Consider the following 27,991-nt stretch of genomic DNA (forward strand, 5'->3'; position numbering starts at 1 on the left):
GAAACCTAGCCTGCAGTGTACAGACATTAGTTAGGTTAATTCTTAAAACAATCATAACTCTTGACAGGAATGGGCTAGAGACTTACTTTTTTTTTTCCTAAATGCTCAGAAATGTATGCTCTAGCCTGGGGGGCCGGATTGAATCATCTCGCGGGCCGGGTTCGGCCCGCGGGCCGTATGTTTGACATCCCTGCTCTAAACCATGTGTTGTTTTCTAACAGTTTTACTGACCTCTGATCAGTAGAGTGGTGTCCATCTTTGAAGTTAATATATGCTCCTATGGACTGGTCACTCTTCATGGAGACACAGCTGGGCACAGGAGACACTGCTCTCTGCTTGTCAACCCTGACACCATGACAACCAACATCAAACATTACATTTATTCATCAACTAGTCACACTATTGCTACACATCTATATATTAAATCACTTATATTTAAATTAGGACACAGACTCTGTGTCTGTGTGTGTGTGTGTGTGTGTGTGTGTGTGTGTGTGTGTGTGTGTGTGTGCGTGCGTGCGTGCGTGCGTGCGTGTGTGTGTGTGCATGCGTAGACAGTTCCATAGGCATGTCAAAAGTATTACATAATCACCTGATCGCATGTATTTTGCATAATCGTCATAATGATTTCTATTCATCTGTGCAAATGCATCTCCGTGTCGAGTTGTGAGCTCGGAGATCAAACATTTTTGCTATTTTTGATTCTTTTTTTAAATATACAATTAATGAATACATGGCCTTGTTTGTGTCCATGTCACATAACTTGATTACGGCTAATGATCATTGTCCCTCGTTTCTTTGTATATTTATTGGTCATATATTATTCTGTCCAAAGGTCACTCAAATCGGTACACATTGTCTCTGGGGTCTTGTTATCAAGACATGTCAGGATCCATTCCTATTGGCTATGACTGCTTTCCAAAGTTTGCAGGCCTGGGTAGACAACCCGGCCTGGTGAAGACTGGCGCTCAGAGGAGCTAGTTATTATAGATATTGCTGACTTAACAGAGCACATTTACTTTGATACATTATGAACTGTTATTGTGTTATGACTCATGAGCTGTTAGGCCTCCACACAGACAAGGCCTTTGGAACCACTGGTTTAAACCTATACTTCATGGCTCTATAGCTTGTTCCTCTCTATACCAAACCTCAACACATACTGATGTATCATTAACTTGCAGATCTGATATTTTCCTAAAATATTCACCCAAAAAAAGGAATACTAGGGTGTGTGTTAAGATTGAAAACATTACTTTGAAGAAAAAGATAAATCTATAAATAGAAACAAGACAAAGTGGCCTTTACTGACTCTAAACCATGTGTTGTTTTACTGACAAACAAACCCCTCCAAACCAAGCTACAGTCAGCTCAGAATAGACTGATCAGGGTCATAGTAGGGTTGGGCCATAGAGCTCATAGGTAGGGATTGGTTATTTCACCTGGTTCCCAGTTAGGCACTCAACAGTAGGCTATTAGTTTATACATTACAGTACGGTATCAAAAACAAACAAAACACCGTGGTATACGGTATTCCACCGTATTAACATACATTTTAACACATATTTTCGGCTGCTTTCTATATAAGGGAATATACATTGCTAGAGTAACGGCTGTGATCCGAACCTCCCCACCCGGCGTGAAAGTCCAATATCTTAACCATTACTCCAAAGGGATAAGGGATATCCCTATGGAACGAGGGCAGATACTAGACTTTTGAGGCTTCAGGCTGGGGCTACGACTCTCTCCGCCACACTAGGCATGACAGCATTGTTGATTTACCGGTATTAGTTAAGGACCCATCAGTCCATATTTCATATATTTGTCCAAATGTATAAAACTCTTTTGTTTCAACTGCCATGTTCAAACTGTGCAATAATGAAAATTATACATATTCAGACATTACAAGTGACCATTTTAGAAGTGAGCTGTACATCCCACCACAGTCTGGAATAGGTGCTAAAGTACCAAAGTCTTAAGGATGCTATTAAGGTAGGATTTTCATATTTAGAAAATATTCGAAAATTAGAACATTTTATAGACAGACACCTGAGTGTTGGAGACTCTGCTCTGTGGATGTGATGTTTGTCAGCTTCCTCCTTCTTGCTCTCCATGTTGCTCTTTATTAAACCTGTCAAGGTTACAGTCAATAAAATAGATCAGAAAACACAACATGCTAGAGATGCATGGCATTAACCATCAGCATCCTTTAGTGTAGCCTTTCAGCCATTTGCCCAGTGCCTTTAAACACACACACACACACACACACACACACACACACACACACACACACACACACACACACACACACACACACACACACACACACACACACACTTAGGAAATGTATTTATAGTTACAGATGTGTGTCAACCCGTTTCTAGAACAGTGTCAGTAATATTTTAATATCATTCTGTATTATCAATATGCCACACATAGGGTGATTACATTCAAATATTAACAGTGAACCTGCAATGAGGCAACAATATCACCAACATAATGCTGAGACTACAGTAGATGCAGATGCATGCAGTAGCTCTTGTCAACCAGTAGGGGTCCTACTAGACCACAGAGACACAGCTGTTGCAACAACATAACTAACAGCTGGTCTGAGGTAGACATTGGTATATCATGTTAATAATACTATTAATTAACATACTCTACCATGGTTAAAATAATGTTTTATTCACTAAACTAAGTTATGGACTGCAGCTAATAATAATAATAATAATAATGGTTTCCTGTGTAAATAAGCCAAGTGCTTTTCTAGGATCACCTTTTAGTTGACCTTGTACCAGTGAACTGTACTGTCATGAAACTGTACCTTTTTCTATGCAAACTTCTAATAAAGTCTTCAATCAATCAATCAATCAATCAATCAATCAATCAATCAATCAATCAATCAATCAATCAGCTTTGAGATGTTGACTGGTTCAGCAGTTAGTTCCTATAGCCTATTCAAATATTTAAAATAAACATATTTTTCATGATCAGATTATTTTGATGGTAGCCTAAAACTTTTCATATTGTAACATAGTTTACAACATTCACAAACAGTAAATACTCAGAGGAAACCACACCCAACTGAAAACTACTTCTCTTGCATCTTCTCCTAAATCACGTGGTTTACAGTAAACTGGTGAAGTAGTTCCACCATAGAGGCAGGGATAAAGTATATTTTCATGTTGCAGATCCGGTCTGGAACGGAAACGCTGCGTGTATGCATGTGTATGTGCAAATCAAATGACTGGATACAGTAGGCTCTAGACCGGATCACACTGTTAAAGCGATATTTCACTTTCAAAAAAACTTTTGGTCATTTTTATTGTCTAATCAGACAATTCAGGGTGTTATGAACACCCTGAACAGATGTCAATTTGCTTGATTCAATATTTAGATATTTGATGTAAATGTTATGTTATGGAAACCAAAGAGGTTTCAGCCGATCGGGAAACTGACGTGGGTTTACCTAACCGTCATAAAAATGTAATAAATAATTATACCAAATCCACGTGTCAGTTAGCGTTAAATAATAGACATAATGTATTTTCAGAATGCTCTGCTCTTATATGTTCTGCTCTGTCTATAGGCCTACTCTATAGGCTACATATTTTACTGGTGACATCAATCCTAACCACAAAGAGCAAGTGAAGACAGGCAGACTAGACAGGGAGTGGTATTATTATTAGTAGTAGTGTAGCGTCACAGCCGGGAGGCAAACCCGGTACCCCGATATCCCAGGCATGTGTGCTGACCAGTCAGCCAAAGTGCCAGGCACCTTACCGTATAGCCTACAGTCGCCCCCTCTACCTGGAAGTGCGACCACGCGCGCCGGCCAGGAGCTAAGCTCGACTTTGAAACCGGGGGGTCCGAGTGCGTGGGGGGACAGTCGTCGACTACCAGGCATAGGGTCTACAACACCAAGGAACTGACGGAAAACTCCACCAGTACCTATTTGTACCGCTGCCACCAATGTAGCGTCACGGCCGCGGGAGGCGAACCCGATATCCCAGGCATGTGTGCTAACCAGTCAGCCAAAGTGCTAAGCATGTTGGCGAGAGCCAACACACACACTGTATAGCCTACAGTAGTAGTAGAATAAAGCATAAGTAGTAGGCCTAGGCTAGAATCTGTTTCTGTGTAAAACCAAGTGGTTGTAGTAGTGATATTAAAACAACACTTACTTTATGTTAAGTTTTAGCCCTTCTGTTTTGTTTTGTAATCCCAATATGTTTTCCAGACTGTCAAGTTCAGGGTTGTTATTGTGTCTGGATCAAAATGGCTCCCTGTCTGTTTCTACGCACTTTGTTTCTTTCATAGACTACTGTATAGGGGTGTAACGATACATTTTAACAGCGATATACGATACGCATCACAATACATGGTTAATGATGCGATACATGGACGATATTTGTTCATTCATGGCGATATGATACAATACAATTCGATTCGATGATTTAAAATTCGATATAGTAGGCCTAACTATTTAGCAAAGAAATGAAATCTGCGTAAAACGTGTAAAAATGGACCAACCCACCTTGACATGAACACAGAGATTACACACATTTATCATCACATTTATAAACCAAGAGTAGCTATATGGAATGGAAATGTTGGAAAGACCCCTCTTTTTCAATTTCCATCTTAAAATTGCTAAATACAAGGCACAAATATTTAATTTCCATACAATCAATTATTTGCATTGCAAAACTATTCGATACAGATTACCGCATTTTAAAACAATATACAAAGCCAAAACGTTATGATATTTTGCTTTTGCAAACGATAGTAGATAATTACAAATTAAAATCGATTTTTCAATTCAGTTCTATATCGTTACATCGTTGTGTTGCCCCGCCTCCTCCACAGAGTCAGGGAAGGCAGTGAAACAAGTCTCCTGTAGCCTATACCTGCCAACTCTCCTGCATTTAGCAGGAGACTCCTTTTAGTTCACCATTTCTCCTGCTTTTGGGGGATTTCACACTTTTTGCATGGCAAGTAATCCATGTGTCAAAGGCTCACACACCCCACTGATATGCAGCCACGGCCATTAATGCACATTTGTGTAGTTCCTTGGATTTTTGAAATGCAAATCGCCATGGCAGTATTTGACTGTTTTCTTTGTTGGAAGGTCTCTCTCTCTCTCTCTCTCTCTTTCTCTCTCTCTCTCTCTCTCTCTCTCTCTCTCTCTCTCTCTCTCTCTCTCTCTCTCTCAGAGAGCTAGGGGGTCCCTGCTTCATCTCTCTCTGGGTCCCAGCTTCGTGTCTCTCTCAGCTAAGGGGTCGCTGCTTCATCTCTCGGGTCCCAGCTTCATCTCTCTCTCAGCTATAAGGGGCCCCTGCTTCATCTATCTCTCAGCTAAGCGTTATTCTCAGCAAAGAGGTCCCTGCTTCATCTCTCTCTGAGCTAAGGGGTCCCTGCTTTGTCTCTCTCTCTCAGCTATAGGGGTCCTTGGACTGAAAAACATTAAAGAGCCCCCATATGTAATTCATACACAGTTTTACAGTTTTCTCCAAAACCCTACACAACAATCCCTTCAAAATGCATACAGTGTGTTATATGAATGTCAATGTGGGGCCTTTACTGTAAAACAAACTGCAATACTTATGATTAGTTCATTTTCCATCTCTGAGAATGCAGATCTCCAAACTGCAGACGACTTCAATAACCATGGAAAGTTTGACTGGGAAAATGTAAGGATCAAAGCCATATTATTCATGCTAGGGTGAAATTCAACCGAGACAGACCTGCTGGTGCTCTAAGCCCCTTTCCATTACACAAAAGTACCAGTAAGAAACAAATTGACCCTTTTAACTGTGATTATAATACAATATAAATTTGTATTGCAATTATCCTAATTATAATACCGGTACAATATAATGGATTATAACTGTGATTATGATACACTATAAATTATTATAATGTACTACTATGATATTTATAATAGACTATAATAGATTATAATAGTGGTTATTAATATAACACAATATAGAATCTATTATCATGTATTAGGCTACAACTATATCCTGGTGGTCTAAATGAAAAGTCAGTGAGTGATCAGTCATTTGAAGTGTTTGGCCTAGTTCAAACCTACTCTAGATTGGATACTTTTTAGTACCCCATTTAGTACCACTTTCACACCACTCTACTTGGGTCCTTGTAGTGGATAAAACTGGCACAAGTGGGCGGTGTGGAGTGGTGTGGTGTTGGGCCATGTCAGTGGAAAAGGGGCTTAGTGTGGTGAATCCGGGAACAATGTAAATAGAGAATGAATGCCCCGCCCTTTAATGCAATCCCCATTATACCTGTTGTCATAGGACCCGTGTTGACCATCTGTTTGACTGTGTCCATGTATGCCCATATATGGATATATCTGTCTGACTGTGTCAAGTTATGCCCATATATGGAGATCTCTGTTCATGCCTGACAGTCGGCCGAGCGTCTAGTCGAGGACCGGCCTACTCGGGAACGATGTAAATAGGGAATGAATGCCCCACCCTTTAATGCAAACTCCATTATACCTGTTGTCATAACCTGTTTTGACCATCTGTTTGCCCTTGTCCATTTATGCCCATATATGGAGATATCTGTATCTGTCTGTCTGCGTCCATTTTATGCCCATTTATGGAGATCTCTGCAGACACAGTGGCGATTCCGGAAGACCCTGATGTCAGACAACAGCTCTGCATACGGAGAATCCAAACTTTTTGCGCTGGGTTCCGAAAAATCGCATATCGGGTCGGGTCGAGGCCGGGCACTGCACTACCTGCTGCGGCAGGGAACATGCATGCTGAATTTGAAGCTGGTGGGACGAACGGTTCTCAAGATACGCGGATTACATACATACATACATATACATACATACTTACATACACACTCACAGAGATTTTTTGTTGACTCATGTGGCGTATCATATGTGATGTCAGAGCCTTTTATGAAGTGATGTCACAATGAGTCAGTGCTTGCCCCGGAACGGCCCGATGTCAGTCATCTCCGCATACGGAGATTCCAAACCTTTCTTGCCGGATCCGAAAAACTGTGTATCGGGTCGGGTCGAGGCCTAGCTAAGAACGTAGGCAAAGGTCTGAGCTATCTGCGTGCGAAATTTGGAGTCTGTAGCACCAACCATGTGCTGTCAGGGCTCTTTCATGCGATTGGGGCCAATTCGGATTCGCGTTCATTGACTTCAATTAATAGTCAGGACTCCGCATATGGAGATTCCGAACCTTTCGCGTTGGTTCCGGAAAACTGCATATCGGGTCGGGTCGAGGCCTAACTAAGAACGTAGGCAAAGGTCTGAACTATCTGCGTGGGAAATTTGGAGTCTGTAGAACCAACCATGTGCTGTCAGGGCTCTTTCGTGCAATTCGGCCTCGGCTTCAATTAGTAGTCACGACACGATTAGTGTATTTTAATTATCATAGTAATACAATAATACTTTATCATGTATTATAATCACAGTTATAATCCATTACAGTGCATTATAATTAGGATAGTTGTAATACAAATTTATATTGTATTATAATCACAGTTAAAAGGGTCAATTTGTTTCTTACCGATAGGGGTACTTTTTTGTAATGGAAAATGTAGATATTTTTATGTGGTGCGGTGTGTTGTGGTGTGGTGTGGTGTGGTGCTAAAACTGCAGTCGAAAAGGGGCTTTACTGTATACTCCAGGGGTGGAAAGCACCTAAGTACAGTTACTCAAGTACTGTACCATTCAGTCTATTTTAATCCTTTTAACATTACTCATTACACATTACAGTATACTGAGTGAGCAGTGAGCTACATCTACCACTGCTATTCTTTCACATTCATGCTGTGACTTGTGTAGACATGATCACTTGTTTTCCATGTAGGTACAAATCCAGTTTGACAACTTATCTCTCTACTACTCCCAGTGGTTGATATGGTGTTGTGGGCTTGTGTGCTGTTAAATGTTTGGGTGGGACACCTGAGCCCTGATGATAGACAAGCCAGTGGGCCAATCATGTGATGTCTCTCTGAGTCTCTGTGCTATGGGCCGGCGCTACTGGATGATTTGCCCTCTCCACTTGCCCGACCAGCCCAAAAATTACTATCCCAAAATGGTGGCCTTTTTTGGGGAGGCCCACAGGCCTATCGGTATGCCAGATGCCCAGTCCACCCCGGTTCAAATCAATCATGCGCTAGACCTGTATTTTGATGACAAGGACACCAGGCCTCCCGCAAAGAAACAGAGACACGTTTGCAGCAATGACTGAGATCTATAGAACCAGTTGACAGATAACTATAAAGCAGGGTTGTCTAACTCATTTCATAGAGCGGGCCGCATTGGACGAAAGGTGAGGGCTGTGTGCATTTCCTGTTTGTTGTTTATTATTAAGAAGAATAAGTAGGGGAGAGCCTGCACGATTGTAATGTTTTTCACATTTCAATATTTCACTCAGATATTATTTTACCTACATATGTAATATTTTCAGGCAAAGGACTTACACATGTCTGCTATCATAAACCACTTCAAGTTTTTCATTTGATGAAACAGGTCATGAGTTATTAAACCGAGAGTGGACGCTGTTCCGATGTTACATTTGAAGCCCACACGGGATTAATTGTAACAGCATGATTTACAAATGTAACACAGCTAAAGAACCTTAATAAACAAATATCTTTTTGTTTAAATCAATTATTTTTCATTCAAGCAACTCTTTTACATTGTTTTCATACCAAGGGTGTGATAAGATACTATATCATACTTTAGGAAAATATGAAATATTACAAGATGTACCAGTTTAAGCGTTTGAGTGAATTCCATGGGAAAATACATTGATTACCTAAATAAATAACAAGTTTGATTAATGCAACATGTTATACATCCCTAATCTGACTTAAAATACACTGTAATTGAATGTCAGCTGACTGAACACAATATTGGCCAATATGTCAAATATTTCAATATGATATCATCATGTTAAATTGTGTTACAATTGAACCGTTTTGGCACCCCTACTTTGACGTTGCCTACAGAACAGAACTAACATGCATAGCAAGTTAAAACGATGTAAACTAATGAAGAACAGATACATGCAGACAGCCATCTAGATTTTATCTCAGCAACATTAAAGAAAAGATTTGCAGACCAAAGATACTCAAGGTGAATATTTTTACGCATTTTGAGAAATACCAGTTTTTCTGCAATAACTCGGTCTAGGCTGGATACAAATAGTTCTTACTTCCTGGAGACGTTCATTAAGGCCAAAGATATTTAATTAATGAAGATAGCTCATCCTCATTGGATCCACTAGAGTGCGACATGGTACACAAATCCTACAAATTGACTCCTAAGTGGGCGCCGGCTCTGACTGCAAATCTCGCGCAAGTCCTGTTTACTGGTGCTATAGATCCCGCGAGAGTGTGTTGCTGGGACAGCTAAAGAGCAATAATAAAGTTGATTTTCTCCTTTGTTGTGTCGATGAAAAAAGCCACTTTAGTATTGCAATTTTGTTAATATTATGTGGCTTGTGATGATCGGGTCCAATATTTAGTTCAGTGAGCATAGCTTCCGAACTATTATTTTGATCTGTGTTCACGTTAGCTCTCTCATTGTAAATGAATAGACTCCAACCTGCTTCCGCCTCCTAAAAAGGTGTCCCCCCTACGTCATGCAGAAACGGGAAGTACGGGTCTTTTAGTAATGTGCTTGTTACAATTATGAAGCGTTACAATTGAGGCTGCTCTCCCCTACTTTAATTATTGGAAGTACAGTTATAGGCTACAATTTGGTATGAGTGGTGAAGAAATATGCAATGTTTTGTTAAAGAAGCCCCAATAATCCATTTGAAAATAAAATAATTACATTACAAATAGCCATAACTACAAATTTGAAACTCATGTCCAGGGCCGTATTGGACCTCTCCCAGGGCCGCAAACGGCCCACGGGCCGCACGTTGGACAACCCTGCTGTCCAGACCTCAGTCTGAACTGGCTCCAGACTGAGGTGTGGAACCAGTTCACAGATAACAGTAAAGCCTGCTTTGTGCCTGGAATCAACATCACAGTGGATGAGGCAGGGCTGCAGTGGTTCAGGAGGTAGAGCTGCCGCTTGGCAACAGAAGGTTCCCAGTTCGATCCCGGGCTCCCCCAGAGTTAGTGTGGAAGAGTCCTTGAGCAAGACTCTGAACCCCTAACTGCTCCTGATGAGCAGGTTGGTGCCTTGCATGGTTTCCTCTGCCATCGGTGTGTGTGTGTGTGTGTGTGTGTGTGTGTGTGTGTGTGTGTGTGTGTGTGTGTGTGTGTGTGTGTGTGTGTGTGTGTGTGTGTGTGTGTGTGTGTGTGTGTGTGTGTGTGAATGGGTGAATGTAATGAATGTGTGTGTGTGTGTATGTGTGTGTGTGTGTGTGTGTGTGTGAATGGGTGAATGTAATGTACAATCTATGTAAAGTACCTTGGATAAAGGCTCTTTATAAATGCACCATTTACCAGTTTACCCTCAAAGGCAAGATACAAGATGCAAGCTCTCCCACGTCCTGTTTGCAACGGCTTTCACTTCCTGTGCGGTAAAGCTGAGACAGAGGGGAAGTACACACACACACACACACACACACACACACACACACACACACACACACACACACACACACACACACACACACACACACACACACAAACACACACACACACACACACACACACACACACACACACACACACACACACACACACACACACACACACACACACACACACAGCTCTGGTGCAGCAACTTTTTCTGTCTCTCCTACTCCGTCTCTCTCTCAGTGAAGAGGTGTATTCTGATTGGGCCTTTTGACTCAGAGGCTTTCAGCTTTTCAGGAAGAAACCAAAAACGCACAGAGAAGACATATTTGCATTATAACCACAGTAATGTTAACTCTTAAGATACATACAAAACATTATAACCACACCTGGGGGTCTGTTAGGGTAATGTTAACTCCATATACACATATAACATATTATAACAACACCTGGGGGTCTAATAGAGTAATGTTAACTCCATAGACACATACAAAACATTATAACCACACCTGGGGGTCTGTTAGAGTAATGTTAACTCCATAGACACATACAAAACATTATAACCACACCTGGGGGTCTATTAGAGTAATGTTAACTCCATATACACATACAAAACATTATAACCACACCTGGGGGTCTAATAGAGTAATGTTAACTCCATAGTCACATACAAAACATATTATAACCACACCTGGGGGTCTGTTAGAGTAATGTTAACTCCATAGACACATACAAAACATATTATAACCACACCTGGGGGTCTGTTAGAGTAATGTTAACTCCATAGACACATACAAAACATATTATAATCTCACCTGGGGGTCTGTTAGAGTAATGTTAACTCCATAGACACATACAAAACATTACAACCACACCTGGGGGTCTGTTAGGGTAATGTTAACTCCATAGACACATACAAAACATTATAACCACACCTGGGGGTCTGTTAGAGTAATGTTAACTCCATAGACCAGGGCAGGGTCAGAGTTACTACAGGGGCTCCTCCAAATCTTTGTGTGAAAGAAGCTTTTTTTATCCTTTTTTTATATTAACCACTTGAACCCTTGTCCATATTCTGAGAACTTTAGCCAAAAGTAGCAGATCTACAAGCTCACAATGCCTCGCACTGCGAGGCGTTGAGAGCTTGTAGATCGACTATGTTGGGCAAATAGCTTTGGAGGGGAAAAAGAGCAGACTAAGTACATAGTGAAAGGTCAAGTTTACATTGACGGTTCAAGTGGTTAAATATCTGAAAACACAAATTGACATGAATCCAAAATACACTGATGATCGTGCTGTCAAACATGTGGGGGTCCCTGCTTCATATCTCTCACAACTAAGGGGTCCTTGGCCTTAAAACTGAAAAAAAAAAAAAAAAAAAAAACACAAAACTATGGCACCACAGTATTACTACTAATGACAAATATGCCTCTTCTACAATAACTATCTGTTTTTGTTGCCACATGATGCTGCACTGAGATGCCACCTGTTGGTCAAGTTGGGTAACTGCACTTCAGTGACCACAACGATAATATGTCAATAATAAAAGTCATGAACACCAACACACTGACTGAACTGAGACGGTTGGTTCTGGAGAATGAATAAATGGAAACACATGGACCTGTAAGGGTCCATTTAGAACCCACTGGAGGAACCCTAGGGGTCCCTGGACCCCAGTTTGAGAAGCACCGCACTGAGCTCATGTCATAGGTTTACTAAAAGTGGAAGCCATCCTTTCTTTAAGTTTCCAGGAATATTATGATTAATTACAGAAGAAAATGAACTTTTACAGGGTATTATTGACAGTCACTGACCTTACAGGTCCTGTACAGTAGGCCTACGTACGTTCAGGTGGGGTCCTGTGTGAGAACCATTGACTTAAAGACAGTAAAATAATAATTTAAATTCATTATTAAAAAATAAAATATTAAAAACATTTAATTTTGTTGAGAGGACCCTCAAGGACCTGTAAGGGTCCATTAGACACTCAGGCCTACATAAAGTGGTTCCTGTGTAAATAAGCCGTAAAGCTTACCAGGATCTCCTTTTAGTTGACCTTGTACCAGTGGTTTGTGCTGTCATGAAACTGTACTTTTTTTTCTATTGCAAACTTCTAATACATTATTTAATCAATCAATCAATCAATCAATCAATCAATCAATCAATCAATCAACGATAGCCTTTCTGGATCCAAGGCTATTCGTTTACATAAAGTGTGATTGATAGTAAAATATGTTATTGTTGTTTAACATGGTATAGATACCATTTTCAGTGTCAATGTCATGATGTTTTGAACAACTAACTAACGCAGGAGAATGACCACTGAGAGATGCCAATCAGGTCATTATGTACAGGACACAGGATAACAAAACGCCAAACATACTATCTGCCCTTACGACTGGTGCCTGTAACACGAAAACATCTGATATCCATTGCTCTACTGTACTTGTCATGTTTAACTTTGTCCAATCAGAATGTGACTAATGTATTCTGTAAATCCATATATCTGTGAAATCATTATGCTTGTGACTCAGAGAGAAGCAACGATGGGTGATTTTGCTCTACTGTACTGCTGTACAGTAATTTGAACTCTGACTAAACTTCAACACAAAACGCATATTCCCTGGTGTGGACATTCATCATTTCTTGTGTGTGGAGTATTTTATTATGATTGGGGAAAACTGTTTATCCATATGGAATATGATCCAAATTCCATCAAATGGCCCATTCGATTGCCGGATTAGCTCCGAGGAGATATTGGGGACTCAACGTTGTTGGACTCATTTTGTCTTCTCCGCTGCTAGAACCAGTTACGGATTTCTACTGATTTGACGTTTATGGATTCGATACAGCTGGACAGTTTGTTTTGGAATCCCACTTCGTTCATCTCTGCTAGTAACAACCAGCCGAGGATATTATCAGACGTTTCCCCTGACTCCCACGGAGTAACACTGAAAGCGGAGAAATTACCATGGGACGTCTATTCCGCCAGCTGAGGTGGCAAGCAAACTAGCTTTTATTTCATTCTCCACCTACCCGACCAGCTGCAAAATGGGAAATGCGCAGGGAGGCAGAAAACACCTGCCGAAATCTAAACAACCTTTTTACAAACGGAACAACACCTTTGAGTTTGAAGCGTCTCTTCAAAGCTTGGGGAATGAACTGATAACAGCTTTAATGGCTAAGATAGACAATGAGGAAATGAAACAGGTTGTTTCTAGGTGCCCCACAATTGCACCATTTTTGCCCATATGGAGAAAGGAATTCGGATATGATGACTCTCTCCCACATCAACATATCGATAAAATCTCACAACGGTCTGAAGAAAGCCGAAATGGAGGCGGCCAGGTTTGGCTCTGGCACAGCGTTCCACACCAGGAGCCTTTCACGGACGGTCTCTCTCCCCTCATCTCTCCGCACAGAGACTTTGAGAGGGCGACATGCTTCATTCTCACACACTACGTCCTCATTCAACAGAACCCAGGTCATACGTTTATACCTGCTGTCTTAAGAGTCTAGCTAGCTCTTAACACAGCTGCGTTTTTAATGTTTAATGTTTTTAGTATATTGGTTTTGTCGCTTTTTGTTGCACGAAGGAGTAACAGAATAGAGACTGAGGTTTCCTATTCTGAAGACATAGCAGCCGTTTGGCCGCGGAGATTGCATGTCAATAGTTGGTGTATCAGTACAAGACTTAATTTAGATTTCATGTATACTCCAGAACGGCTGCGGTTTCAAGTTCTGAGAAAAAAAAATCTTTATGTTGAGTATACTCCAGAACGGCTGCGGTTTTAAGTTCTGAGAAGAAATCTTTTGTGTTGAGCCAGAACATATTCTTGTTCTGAAGAAGTCTTTTTGGCCAGTACGGTACCCAATACGGCTGTTTCAAGCCACTTAATCACATAAGAAATAGCGTGGTTATTTTAATTGGTAGATTTCCTTTATGTTCCAGAACCGAACGTTCTGACGGAAATCTTCATGCTTTATGCTTACACGTCTTCGTTTTCGTCTCAGTCTTATCTTATTTTATTTATTTTTTATTTTCCGTCTCAGGCGACTCTGAGATGTTGAATACAGGAGCTTTTTATTTCAGCGCTCCCAAGAACATTTTAAGAAACATGACCATTCAAGCTAAAGAAGCCCCCTGCTCCGAGAAGCAGTGTTTTTATCGTGTAAAACCTGGACCCACACGGATGAGAGGTTACAATCTAAACCCGGACCTCAAGTCACTTTGGAAGATCACCGGGGACTTCCAACCATCAATACCCAATCATTTCCTGGAACATTTCAATGGATATGTGCGGAGCTGTGGAGAAATCGGACATTATTTGCCACTGGATGTTCGAACCTCATCAGGAAGGAACAGAGGACGCAAGCCCCCCCCCCCCCCCAGCCGAACCTGGCTGGCACTGCCTTGCACTCACAACGCGATGGGACGCGTTGTGAGCTTGTAGATCTGCTACGTGACTTTCATGGATTACAATGTCCCGAAAAGAACAAACACTCTTTTGACCCTGGGGACGCCCCGAGATAATGGTACTATATATTTTGTTTACTTTTGACTAAGTACGACTTCTGAGAGAAAAAAAAAAAAAAAATCAAGTTCTGACTGACAAACCCATCTGTTAAATGTTTTTGATATATTGTCTGTCTAATCATCTCTAATCCAATTTTCCTCCCCTGGTTACATTTCGGTTTGTCTATTATGAAAGCAGGAAAATCAAACCAAGTATAAAGTGAGCGGTGCTACTTCTGTGTACAATATGGTACAATATGTGCTTGGCTTATGCTGCTTGCTTGCTCAATGCCTGCTGCTCGCGTGAGCTGCTTACGCTGCTTATAGGCTGGCACGGCCTATGTGTTATTTTATTGTTTTATTTTGAAAAAAAACTATGAGGGGCTGGAATTGTTTTTTTTATTTTAATTTTTTCTTATTTTTACCTTGAGAGGCCACGAGCCGTTTCAGTTTCTGTGTGACCTTGCTCTCTCTTTCTCTCTCAAAAATGGGTTTCATTCGCTCTTGTTCTGTATAATCTACTGTTTACATTCTAATACAGGGCTTGATAACAATGTGCTGGGGTTATATTTGAATCTGTCTTATTTGAATCTGTCTTGTGTTTTTCTCCCTCTGTTTGTGTTCTAACTCACTTGCCTGGTTTGCAAAACTAGGAATTATTTACACATATGACTGTCTCTCTCTCTCTCTCTCTAAAAAGGGATCTCATTCACTCTTGGTATGACTACACTCGTACTGATAACAACCAACGCTTGGGTTTATTTGAATGTTTATATATGATGCCCCTAACGTCTTAATAATTTCTTTTCTCCCTAATGTATTAATTCTTTTTCACCAATGTGGTAGGGATTATTTTTACTTTATTTATTTCATTTTAGGGGACAGGACGGACTCGACCTGGATAGACAGGTATCGTGGAAGGAACTCCACTAACTCGCTAACCAACTTGACTGACACTCAACTTGACGGACTGACGGTTTTATTTCAATTTTATTTTAGCCAGTTTAATTTCATGACTGTTTATTTTATTATAACCCATTTTCTCCTGTCCTACTGTTTTGTCGTGAAAACCGTTCCTCTTGCAGAGAACGTGTAAACAACTGACTTGCTTTCATTCCTTTCTAAAACAACTGATAGTCTGCTAGAAGACAGGCCTTCAAGGTCAGAAGGTCTGTGTGTGTGAGATTTATTATTTAGTAATCCTGTTCTTTTAAACCACATCTTATGGACATGAACCAAAAACATTTACTTTTACCATTCTTAACACATAAACTGCAGTATGGGTTAAGGATGGAAGAGGCCTAGCCCTGCTTTACTCAACCTTTAATTTCTCATGTTGGTTTATTTTTGGTAATACTTTATCCTCTTTACTTGAGTAAAAGCAGGCTGAGACGGTTCCAAAAACAATTTAGATGGCTGGGCTCCATTCAAACCTTCCCAGTCAAATTCCACAATTATTACAACCCTACTGGGCTTATACGGGATTACACATTAAAAAAAAAAAAATAATAATAATAATGACATTATGATTATGTTATGTGTTTCTATTTAATTTTTCTTATTTTTATTTCTTTAAAGTTTCATTCATTTTCTGGTTAGAGAGGCTTTAAACAGGCCTCGCTAACTATTGTATGGTACACTTCCCCCCTCACAGGCCTGGAAGCTCACTCTAACTCTGACAGTGAGCAGAGTCATTGTCCTTTACTGTACCTCGGTACCTTACTGTACCTCGGTACCATCTGTTTCTCATTTAACCATATTTTAACAAATTATCCTCCAAACAAAACATTTTTTGTCACACCCAATATTTTTGGCTGTGGCAAACGGGAGGGAATGTGTTTGGAGAATTTCATTTTCTGAATTCATATTTCATTTTCTGAATTCATATTTTATTTTCTGAATTCATATTTCATTTTCTGATTTCATATTTCATTTTGTTTTCATCTCATTTTATTTCAGAATATATATATATTTCACTTTGCTTAACCATGTTTAAATCTGTTTACCCCTAACAGAACAAACTTAATACAATTTGACACAAATGGTGTCCCTTGGTGATGTATATCTAAAACAAATCAAACATGTCTATACCTAAATACACACAATGGTCTTAACTTCCATGTAATTCTGATGTTTATTCTATTTTTCAGACTTATCTATTTGATAGACGGTCCATATCTCTTCCCATGATCTGTGAGGAAGGATCATTTTTCGTGAGTACGAGGATTCAAGTCACCTGAGTTCCTATATCATTTTTGTTAATATTTACAGTTGTCTTGTCCCAAAATGCAACTCTCTTCTTTTGATAAGATCTCATAGCCTCGTCCTGGAAATGTTAAATACTGTCATATTAAGTGTATAAAACCTTACTGAAATGATGAGGACAGAGGTCCTATACCTTACTGTTGTGGAGTCAAAAAAGGTCCACCCTGGCTGGGACATATCGCGAAGGTCATAGGTCAAGCAAGGGAATGGACCATGACGCTCCACCACACTAATCAAATTTTCAAAATTCTACATTCGTCAATCTCAGGTGATGACTTCACCAAATAAATCAAAACTTCAAAAAAAAATATATATATATTTATATATATATATATTCTCTTTCATTAAATGCACTCTCTGTAGTGAACCCCACCATCAACCCAGGTGAGGCTGTGAAGAAACTTTGGAAAGATTCTAAATTTAGTGATAAAGTTTGTCATGGTGCGACAGGACAATGTTTGTTATTGATGGATCAAAGGTTTCCTTTTCCTATCAATATATTTTAAGGAACGTGTGATTTTCTCCTCTCTCTCATAAAAATATTCTAACTCATGTTAAATAAACGTTACAGGCCCCAAATTAAACAGGCCTATTTGACTGCCCTTTGACGCACTCCCCCTAATGATTCCAAATTATACAGTCCTTTATCTTTCATTATCAAAATATTTTTACCTTGGTTGTATTCTGATTTAAATACCTTTAAAAATACTTAAATACCTTTGGAAATATACAGTTCTTTTAACTCTCCTCTTTAAAACTTAAAGCTATCGAAATGTTTATGTTGACTTAAAATTTTCAATGATTGTTTTCCGTTTCAAATACTTTTAAAAAGTTTAACCCATGTTTTCTTCCCTTGTTGTTTATGCTGCCTTGACATTTAACACTTCAAATGCTATCTCAGGAGGGAATTGATAGTAAAATATGTTATTGTTGTTTAACATGGTATAGATACCATTTTCAGTGTCAATGTCATGATGTTTTGAACAACTAACTAACGCAGGAGAATGACCACTGAGAGATGCCAATCAGGTCATTATGTACAGGACACAGGATAACAAAACGCCAAACATACTATCTGCCCTTACGACTGGTGCCTGTAACACGAAAACATCTGATATCCATTGCTCTACTGTACTTGTCATGTTTAACTTTGTCCAATCAGAATGTGACTAATGTATTCTGTAAATCCATATATCTGTGAAATCATTATGCTTGTGACTCAGAGAGAAGCAACGATGGGTGATTTTGCTCTACTGTACTGCTGTACAGTAATTTGAACTCTGACTAAACTTCAACACAAAACGCATATTCCCTGGTGTGGACATTCATCATTTCTTGTGTGTGGAGTATTTTATTATGATTGGGGAAAACTGTTTATCCATATGGAATATGATCCAAATTCCATCAGTGATATTCAAAAATTGATCTCCTTCAGGGAAGTTAATAATAATATCAGCAGGCAGGCATGGGAGCGAGACCTCCAAATTACAATATCTGACCAACAATGGAAAAATATTATGTTACACAGTAAAAAGATATGTAAGAATTACAAACCCCAGGAAATACAATTTAAGATTATACATAAATTACAAACTACACCTTATCAAAGGAGCAAATATGATAAAGAATGTTCTGGGAAATGTTTAAGATGTAAGGAAAAAGTAGGGACATATGTACATCTAATGTGGCACTGTCCAAAAATAAAGAACTTTTGGGAAGAAGTTAACAATCAAATAACAATAATAACTGGGTACAGGATTGAAATCAACCCATTACAATGTATCCTGGGTTTACACCCAACCATTCCGGAAGTAAGGGGGTTTAAAAGACTACTCAATATTCTATGGTACTGTGCAAGGTTGACAATACTGCAACGGTGGCTTGATGATGATGTACCGTCTGTATCAAACTGGCTCCACAATGTTCTGCAACTGCTCCCACTAGAACGGCTCACACATGTTCTCCAGGGAGACTTGAGTGGGTTCTTCATAGTCTGGGATCCAGTTGTGGAATATTTGGGGGACGAATATTCTGATATTATATGGAGGGGTTTCGCAAACTAAGAAACTATGAAAGGGGGGACGAAAACTCTAACCCCTTACCTAAAGACTGTGTATCTAATTTTTGGGAGGCAATGAGTGTAAAAAGAAGATGATGTTTTATATGTTTATATGTATGTGAGTCCAAATGTGAAAGTCAACTGTTGATTGTGGTGAGCCAAGTGAGTCATGTCATGTCAGTTTTTGAAAAATGAAAAAATAAAAAGATTGAAAGAAAGAAAGTGTGATATTCAGGTCTACTATAATACAATAATAGAGCTTTTCACTGTGTTATAAATACAATAATAGAGCTTTTCACTGTGTTATAAATACAATAATAGAGCTTTTCACTGTGTTATAAATGCAATAATAGAGCTTTTCACTGTGTTATAAATACAATAATAGAGCTTTTCACTGTGTTATAAATACAATAATAGAGCTTTTCACTGAGTTATAAATACAATAATAGAGCTTTTCACTGTGTTATAAATACAATAATAGAGCTTTTCACTGAGTTATAAATACAATAATAGAGCTTTTCACTGAGTTATAAATACAATAATAGAGCTTTTCACTGAGTTATAAATACAATAATAGAGCTTTTCACTGTGTTATAAATACAATAATAGAGCTTTTCACTGTGTTATAAATACAATAATAGAGCTTTTCACTGAGTTATAAATACAATAATAGAGCTTTTCACTGTGTTATAAATACAATAATAGAGCTTTTCACTGAGTTATAAATACAATAATAGAGCTTTTCACTGAGTTATAAATACAATAATAGAGCTTTTCACTCACAAAGCTTTGTGGAGGAGAGAGAGTCGTTGCACAACAGTCTGTGGAAAGAGAGTGAAAGTGTTTTTTCTACCAGGAGACATTCTGGGAGAAGGTAATGTTGTTGTTGTTGTTTTATTTTCCTTTTTGTTGTCGTATAATTATGCACTGACAATATAATATTATATCAGCACTGAAAAGACACTTAGAGGAGGCTGCTACTCGAAACTGGTGAATGAAAACAAAGCCTATCTTTACCTCCACACACCTTTCTAGAATATGAGTTAAAAACAAAGAAAATAATCTCAATTGAAACAAGCTTTTTTTTTAAAGTGTATCCTTTTTGTCGACCTTGTACCAGTGTACTGTACCTTTTCTTATGCAAACCTCTAATCAAACACATCTTAAAAATATATAGTTAAGAAGTAGTGAAATTAGCAGATCTACAAGCTCACAAGGTGTCGCTTCGCGCCACTTTGTGAGCTTGTAGATCGGCTATTTTCACTTGTATGGGTCCTGGGTAAACGTCTAATTTCTCGTTAGGGTCTTGAGCTGAAAGGTTTGGAAACCACTGCTGTTTAAGTTTTATGTTTTGGTTAAAAGGACAACAACCACACTAACAGAGTGTGGTCGCTGTCCCAGTAACCGGTAGAGTTCTCAAACTCTGCCCGAACCCGACCCTACCCGACCCGACCCGACATATTCGGGCCGGGCCGGGCTCAAAATGTATGCTAATTAGTCGGGTCGGGCCGAGCCTCGGGTTCAGTAAAAAAAAAAAAAAATGAAAAAAAAAAAAAAAAAAAAAGTTCATTATTTTTTTTTTCTTCATATTTAATAAAGATAAAGAACATGGCACTGACTGGCGTTTCACTCGCTTATTTACTATGTGACCGCACGATCACTCGGAGCACACCACTGGCAGTGGCAGACAAGACGAGGCAGAGCAGAGTGAGTGAGGGACAGAGAGCCGCGGTCAGCGATGCTGGCAGCACAGGCTGCTAATAATAGCAGACTGGTGTTGCGCACCAAAACCAACACGTTCTCAACACCATTCAATCTACAAACCAACTGAAGTCTGCTTTGCATCACGATCTGACTTGTTTAGAACTTGCAGATCAGTGCTTCTCTCCAGGCCAGGGAGGGTCATAACACCCGCTTCGAACGTTATCAGAACATAGAATGTCCATTATCAGCCTTTATTAACTGCATAGAATGCGCCCATTATGGCCATATTGCCCATACTGAGGAACTCATTATGTTTTTATCAGACATAGTCTCTGTTGATTATGGTACGTCCCATGGAAAATGCCCATACTCTCGTTCAGGCACTATGTTTTAATCAGACATTCTGTCTGTTGATAATGTAACGTTCTATTACATCACATCGGCCGATATGTCAGTCACGTGACTGCTGTTTTTTTTTGTTTCGTTTTTTTCAACACTGCTCCCATAACCTTTATTCTCAGTGTTATATGCAATATTTTACGAAAGTTTCTGCATTATATTGTTCACTGATACAAGACTGACAGTCTTATTATAATTATCTTCAAAATAGCGTTGGTACTTTCTCCCTTTTTAGTCCTTACGTCAACATAAACATTCAGATTTCAAAGATACGGCGTTTGCTCAATAGCCAAGGATGTTACAATTATGGACGGCCCCTCACATGTACGCATAATGTTCCGTGTTGTTTAATAATAATCATTTTTGATCCGATCGGTGGCTTTTAACAACGCGACCCCATCGGCCGTTGGGGTGTATTGCACCTTATAACTCCTATCACTGATCTGATTAAAATGCTTTTTACTAAACAATACAGAATGCACTCGTGCCGAGGTTGGGCCGTATATAATTGTAACATCTGTAGCCCCGGGGAAATAACTCTATATTTGAAATCTGAACGTCTTTGTAGATGTACGGAGGGAGAACGTGCAAAGATTATTTTTTTGAAGATATCACGTTGGGAATGCGATTGATCCCAGGCTGAGACTGACTACTGTATCCGGTTATTTCCACGCGTTACGACGCGTTGGCACAGACAGAGTATTTCCGTATCCTGTCCAGGGCGGAAGTAATGTGTAACGCGAAATTATCACACTCAGACTGAACCACCCGGGACCAACCAGGAGGCTAAAACAGAGGCTCGTGGATTGTTGTTTAACTCGTTTCACAAGAGAAAAGAAGCTCGCTTTCGTGGATATCTTCATATAGCGACTCCATTCAGGTAAGAGACAATAGGCATCATCTAGAATGACTCAATGGGGGTGTATTGTTAAAATGTTAGGCTGTTCTACAGTAGGTCTGTAATGTTTTTTCTTTACCTTGCAACACATGCTAACTCTCATGCTAACTGAAAGCTATTAAAGCTAACAACAACAACAGCTCCCTCCCTCAGCCAGGGACCCCTTCTTAGCTGAGAGAGAGATGAAGCAGGGACCCCTTAGCTGAGAGAGCAGGGACCCCTTAGTTGAGAGAGAGATGAAGCAGGGACCCCTTAGCTGAGAGAGAGATGAAGCAGGGACCCCTTAGTTGAGAGAGAGATGAAGCAGGGACCCCTTAGCTGAGAGAGAGATGAAGCAGGGACCCCTTAGTTGAGAGAGAGATGAAGCAGGGACCCCTTAGTTGAGAGAGAGATGAAGCAGGGACCCCTTAGCTGAGAGAGAGATGAAGCAGGGACCCCTTAGCTGAGAGAGATGAAGCAGGGACCCCTTAGCTGAGAGAGAGATGAAGCAGGGACCCCTTAGCTGAGAGAGAGATGAAGCAGGGACCCCTTAGCTGAGAGAGATGAAGCAGGGACCCCTTAGCTGAGAGAGAGATGAAGCAGGGACCCCTTAGCTGAGAGAGATGAAGCAGGGACCCCTTAGCTGAGAGAGATGAAGCAGGGACCCCTTAGCTGAGAGAGAGATGAAGCAGGGACCCCTTAGCTGAGAGAGATGAAGCAGGGACCCCTTAGCCGGGAGAGATGAAGCAGGGACCCCTTAGCTGAGAGAGAGATGAAGCAGGGACCCCTTAGCTGAGAGAGAGATGAAGCAGGGGACCCCTTAGCTGAGAGAGAGATGAAGCAGGGACCCCTTAGCTGAGAGAGAGATGAAGCAGGGACCCCTTAGCTGAGAGAGAGATGAAGCAGGGACCCCTTAGCTGAGAGAGATGAAGCAGGGACCCCTTAGCTGAGAGAGAGATGAAGCCGGGACCCCTTAGCTGAGAGAGAGATGAAGCAGGGACCCCTTAGCTGAGAGAGATGAAGCAGGGACCCCTTAGCCGGGAGAGATGAAGCAGGGACCCCTTAGCTGAGAGAGAGATGAAGCAGGGACCCCTTAGCTGAGAGAGAGATGAAGCAGGGGACCCCTTAGCTGAGAGAGAGATGAAGCAGGGACCCCTTAGCTGAGAGAGAGATGAAGCAGGGACCCCTTAGCTGAGAGAGAGATGAAGCAGGGACCCCTTAGCTGAGAGAGATGAAGCAGGGACCCCTTAGCTGAGAGAGAGATGAAGCAGGGACCCCTTAGCTGAGAGAGATGAAGCAGGGACCCCTTAGCTGAGAGAGATGAAGCAGGGACCCCTTAGCTGAGAGAGAGATGAAGCAGGGACCCCTTAGCTGAGAGAGATGAAGCAGGGACCCCTTAGCCGGGAGAGATGAAGCAGGGACCCCTTCGCTGAGAGAGATGAAGCAGGGACCCCCTTAGCTGAGAGAGAGATGAAGCAGGGACCCCTTAGCTGAGAGAGAGATGAAGCAGGGACCCCTTAGCTGAGAGAGATGAAGCAGGGACCCCTTAGCTGAGAGAGATGAAGCAGGGACCCCTTAGCTGAGAGAGAGATGAAGCAGGGGACCCCTTAGCTGAGAGAGAGATGAAGCAGGGACCCCTTAGCTGAGAGAGAGATGAAGCAGGGACCCCTTAGCTGAGAGAGAGATGAAGCAGGGACCCCTTAGCTGAGAGATGAAGCAGGGACCCCTTAGCTGAGAGAGAGATGAAGCAGGGACCCCTTAGCTGAGAGAGAGATGAAGCAGGGACCCCTTAGCTGAGAGAGAGATGAAGCAGGGACCCCTTAGCTGAGAGAGAGATGAAGCAGGGACCCCTTAGCTGAGAAAGCACTGTTCTTTACTTCAACAGAGGTCCGGGACCCCTAGGGGGTCCCCGGAGTTACTACTGGGGGTCCTCCAAATCTTTGAGTGATATAAACCTTTTTTCTACTCCTTTTTTATATTAACTACTTGAACCCTAGTGTCCATATTCTGAGAACTGTAGCCCAAAATAGCAGATCTACAAGCTCACAACGCCTCAATCAGCTGTTTTTGGCAAAGACCTTTGGTGTTGAGGGGAAAAAGAGCAGACCAAGTACAGAGTGAAAGGTCAAGTTTATTAAGTATTGACAGTTCAAGTGGTTAAATATCTGAAAACACAAATTGACATGAAAATACACTGATGATTGTGCTGTCAAACAATGAAACTATATGGAATCTAATCAATCTATGAACAGGTTGTGGGGGTCCCTGCTTCAATCTCTCTCAACTAATGGGTCCTTGGCCTGAAAACGTTGTTTAATCTGTCAATTATTTAAGCAATTAATCAGATTGTGGCATTTGTTTAGCTATTACCTTATACATTTCTGATTAAAGAATAGCTACACATTTGTCAGGCTAAATTGTAACCGTGTTCTTTTCAAATAGGTAATTTAAAAATAAATATTCAAGGCATATTTTTAGCAGGGTTCCCACGGTCATGAAATTACTGGAAATATTTTGAAACAGTCCTGGAAGGTCCAGGAGAAATAGCTATGCATTCTTTGAATATTAGAGGCAGAAATTGTGAAAATAGCCGATCTTCATGCTCACAACGTTGCGAGGCGTTGTGAGCATGTAGATCTGCTATTTTCACAATAGAACAGTGTTATACAACATTTCTCAACTCTTTAGTGCTCGTCAGGGTGCCGGGTCCCCAGTAAAAACATGATTATTTCGGGGTCACGGCCTGAAAAGGTTGAGAACCACTGGCATACACTACCTGTCTTTGGGCATTGTGCATAGGAGTAAGCAACATGTTATTGAGCTGAATTATTGTTATATAGTCCTGTATATTGGGTTAAATATTCTGGAAAAGTTTTGGAAATTAATTGGAAAACATTTGTGGGAACCCTGAGTAATGTGTGTGTGTGTGTGTGTGTGTGTGTGTGTGTGTGTGTGTGTGTGTGTGTGTGTGTGTGTGTTTGTGTTTGTGTTTGTGTTTGTGTGTTTGTGTGTGTGTGTATTACTACCAGCGGGGCATCCTGGCCTACCAGTTCAAAGAAAGGCCCAAGAACATTCGCTTCATCGACGAGGAAGATGCAGGCTGCCACGGTGCCCCAGCCCCACAGACCAGCTACGTCACCATCATCCCAGCCAACCCCATAAGCACCAGGTAGGCCTGTCACAATTATTACCAGGGTTCCCACGGTCATGAAATTCCTGGAAATATTTTGAGATTAGAATCATATTTTTCCAGTACTGGAAAAGTTTTGGAATTGATCAAGGCTCCTGGAAGGCCCTGGAAAAAATAGCTATGCATTGTCTTTGGTTATTGATTTGGTTAATACCTCTGAAATGGCAAATTAAACATGGGCCAAATTGTCAAATATTAGAGCCAGAAATTGTGAAAATAGCCGATCTACATGCTCACAACGTCTCGCAGCGCAGTTTTGGAAATTAATTGATAAAAAGCTGTGGGAACCCTGTTTTAGTTCTTTAGCACGGTATTAATAGAAATTCCAGCGATTATGTGCCGATTTGATTACGATTACTAAACTAGTAAGACGCCTCAGGGCGACAATTCTTGGCCATCTGGCCAGTGATGTATATCGGACCAGTTACCCATATACTATATGGAGATCCATGTACTGTACGTCCCTTTTATGCCCATACATGGAGATCCCTGTCTGAACCAGCCGCACATAATATGGGCTGTCTTCCTCCACATATGGGCAATTCCATTATGCAGTTCTGTTAGATATGGGCTTAATCAGGAATCTCCATATATGGGCATAAAAGATTCTGGGGAATACCCATATATGGACTTTTACATAGGTGATGTCACCGGATGTATCAAGGGAACCAACCCATATGTAAAAATGTGTACACACACACGTCTACACGGAGATAAGCTGTGACATTTCTCATGGCAACCTTAAGTCGCAATTAGTTGGGGCACTCCAAATTTACACAAACTCTGTTTTTCTCCACAGATGAAGCCCAAACATGCCAGGAAGGTCAACGTTGCGGCTGACTCTGGATTGCCACAGTGACCTCCGAGAGAGCAGCATGGATCTGTCTACAGCAGGATCAGCATGTGCGACCACTGGAGCACTTTTGGACTGAACTCTTTACATTTGGATTTGGTGGACAGATTTGTGGAGTATTTATCTGCAACTGCCTGAGGACAATGAAACAAAATGGACTTCCAGGAGCTGCTCACCAGCTTCTACCGGAATGGAGAGCACCTCCCACGGTCACCAGCCCATTCGCCTATAACTTATTCGCCTTAACAGATTTCGCTCTTTCACCGTGCATGGAGGAGAGTCTTTTCACGGCCGTTGAAGAGCCATTTCGCCTAAATGTTCAAGGGTCCGTCTTTTTTATCCATTTTGCCTGGCTGCCACGCTGTGGGCAGACAGACAGACAGGTAGACAGACAGACAGACAGACAGACAGACAGAATTTGGCACAGAGCAGAGGAGCGCGAACCAGACACCACTTCACCATAATAAAGCAGCAGTAGTAGGCTATCTTCCAAATCAAATTGTCAGGAGGACATCATGTCATGACTCATGACCTTGCGCAGCAGTGCACGTATCAATTAATTAATTATTTAGACACTGATTCCAAAGCTCTAATCTGTATGTCTGCTCAATTCTGCTGTAAACATAATGTTGGCCTTCGTTCCATTTTGGGGGCTGGGCGGCCAACAAAGTAAATCGTCACTGTCGGGCAGAAACCTTGTATCTCCAAGTTTCAAATGTGTACATTTTTTCGCAAAGCCCTGCTTCATCAAACAAGGCTGTCGCACAAAAGTAGTGAAAACAGCCGATCTACAAGCACACAACGCCTCTTTAATTACTTTATTAAATGATAAATACAAAACAAACGGTTTTCTACCCGACAACGACAAATTATAACTCAAGTAATTGGCCCACTGGCTTGTCACTTGTCATGATCTGAAATGGCAAATCTTTGAGTAGCAGCAGCGCTATGGAGAGAGATCTCTCTCTATAGCGCGCAATTAGGGCCTCCAACTATTTTTCCCGGGCTGAATCAGGGGCCCAGCACGTCCCTGGTTCTCAACCTGTGGGTCAGTACTCTGTTAACTGTTACTCTTGTTGCATCGAGGGCAGACGTTTTGAAAATGGTGCATTATCTTGTGGAAGAATACATGGAAAATATATATATAAGCTGTATCACAATACACAATCTTATCACGATTCTTTCTCATGTTGGTTTTTATGTTTATCTTTCAAGTTACTTAACAGTCAACCTCCTACAAGATAACAAAAAATAAAAGGGAAAAAGGATGAGGTTTGACAACTACTGATTTAGACGAAATTGCTAATTCTCTGTATTAACAATTCAACATGCATTGTATCACGATATATACTGTATATAATATATCTGAAGAGGCGTATCAACGATATGTATCACCAAATGCCAATTGTCTTTGTAAGCTTCAGGTGGTTGTTATGGTAACGCCTGCTGTCAATCAAATTGTTGCCTTCATCTGTCAATCACTGTTGGTTTTCGACCGTGTTATGCTGTGCTGGTGCTTTTGTTTTAAGATCTTTTGCATGTTACTGTTTTTGTATCAATAAATGATTTTTCATATCCAACTTAATATCTACTCT

General features: G+C 40.7%; 1 long non-coding RNA gene across 1 annotated transcript; it reads left to right on the forward strand.

Annotated features, from left to right (window-relative positions):
• The first annotated feature begins 22,244 nt into the window (after window positions 1–22,244).
• LOC308292772 lies at window positions 22,245–27,970 on the forward strand. The gene is made up of 3 exons (XR_013962432.1): window positions 22,245–22,356; window positions 25,383–25,522; window positions 26,343–27,970. It is a non-coding gene; the product is annotated as an uncharacterized lncRNA (long non-coding RNA).
• The last annotated feature ends 21 nt before the right edge of the window (window positions 27,971–27,991 follow it).

The sequence above is a fragment of the Nannobrachium achirus genome (genome assembly GCF_963921795.1).
Source record: "Nannobrachium achirus genome assembly, chromosome: 10".
In the NCBI taxonomy this organism is placed as follows: domain Eukaryota; kingdom Metazoa; phylum Chordata; class Actinopteri; order Myctophiformes; family Myctophidae; genus Nannobrachium; species Nannobrachium achirus.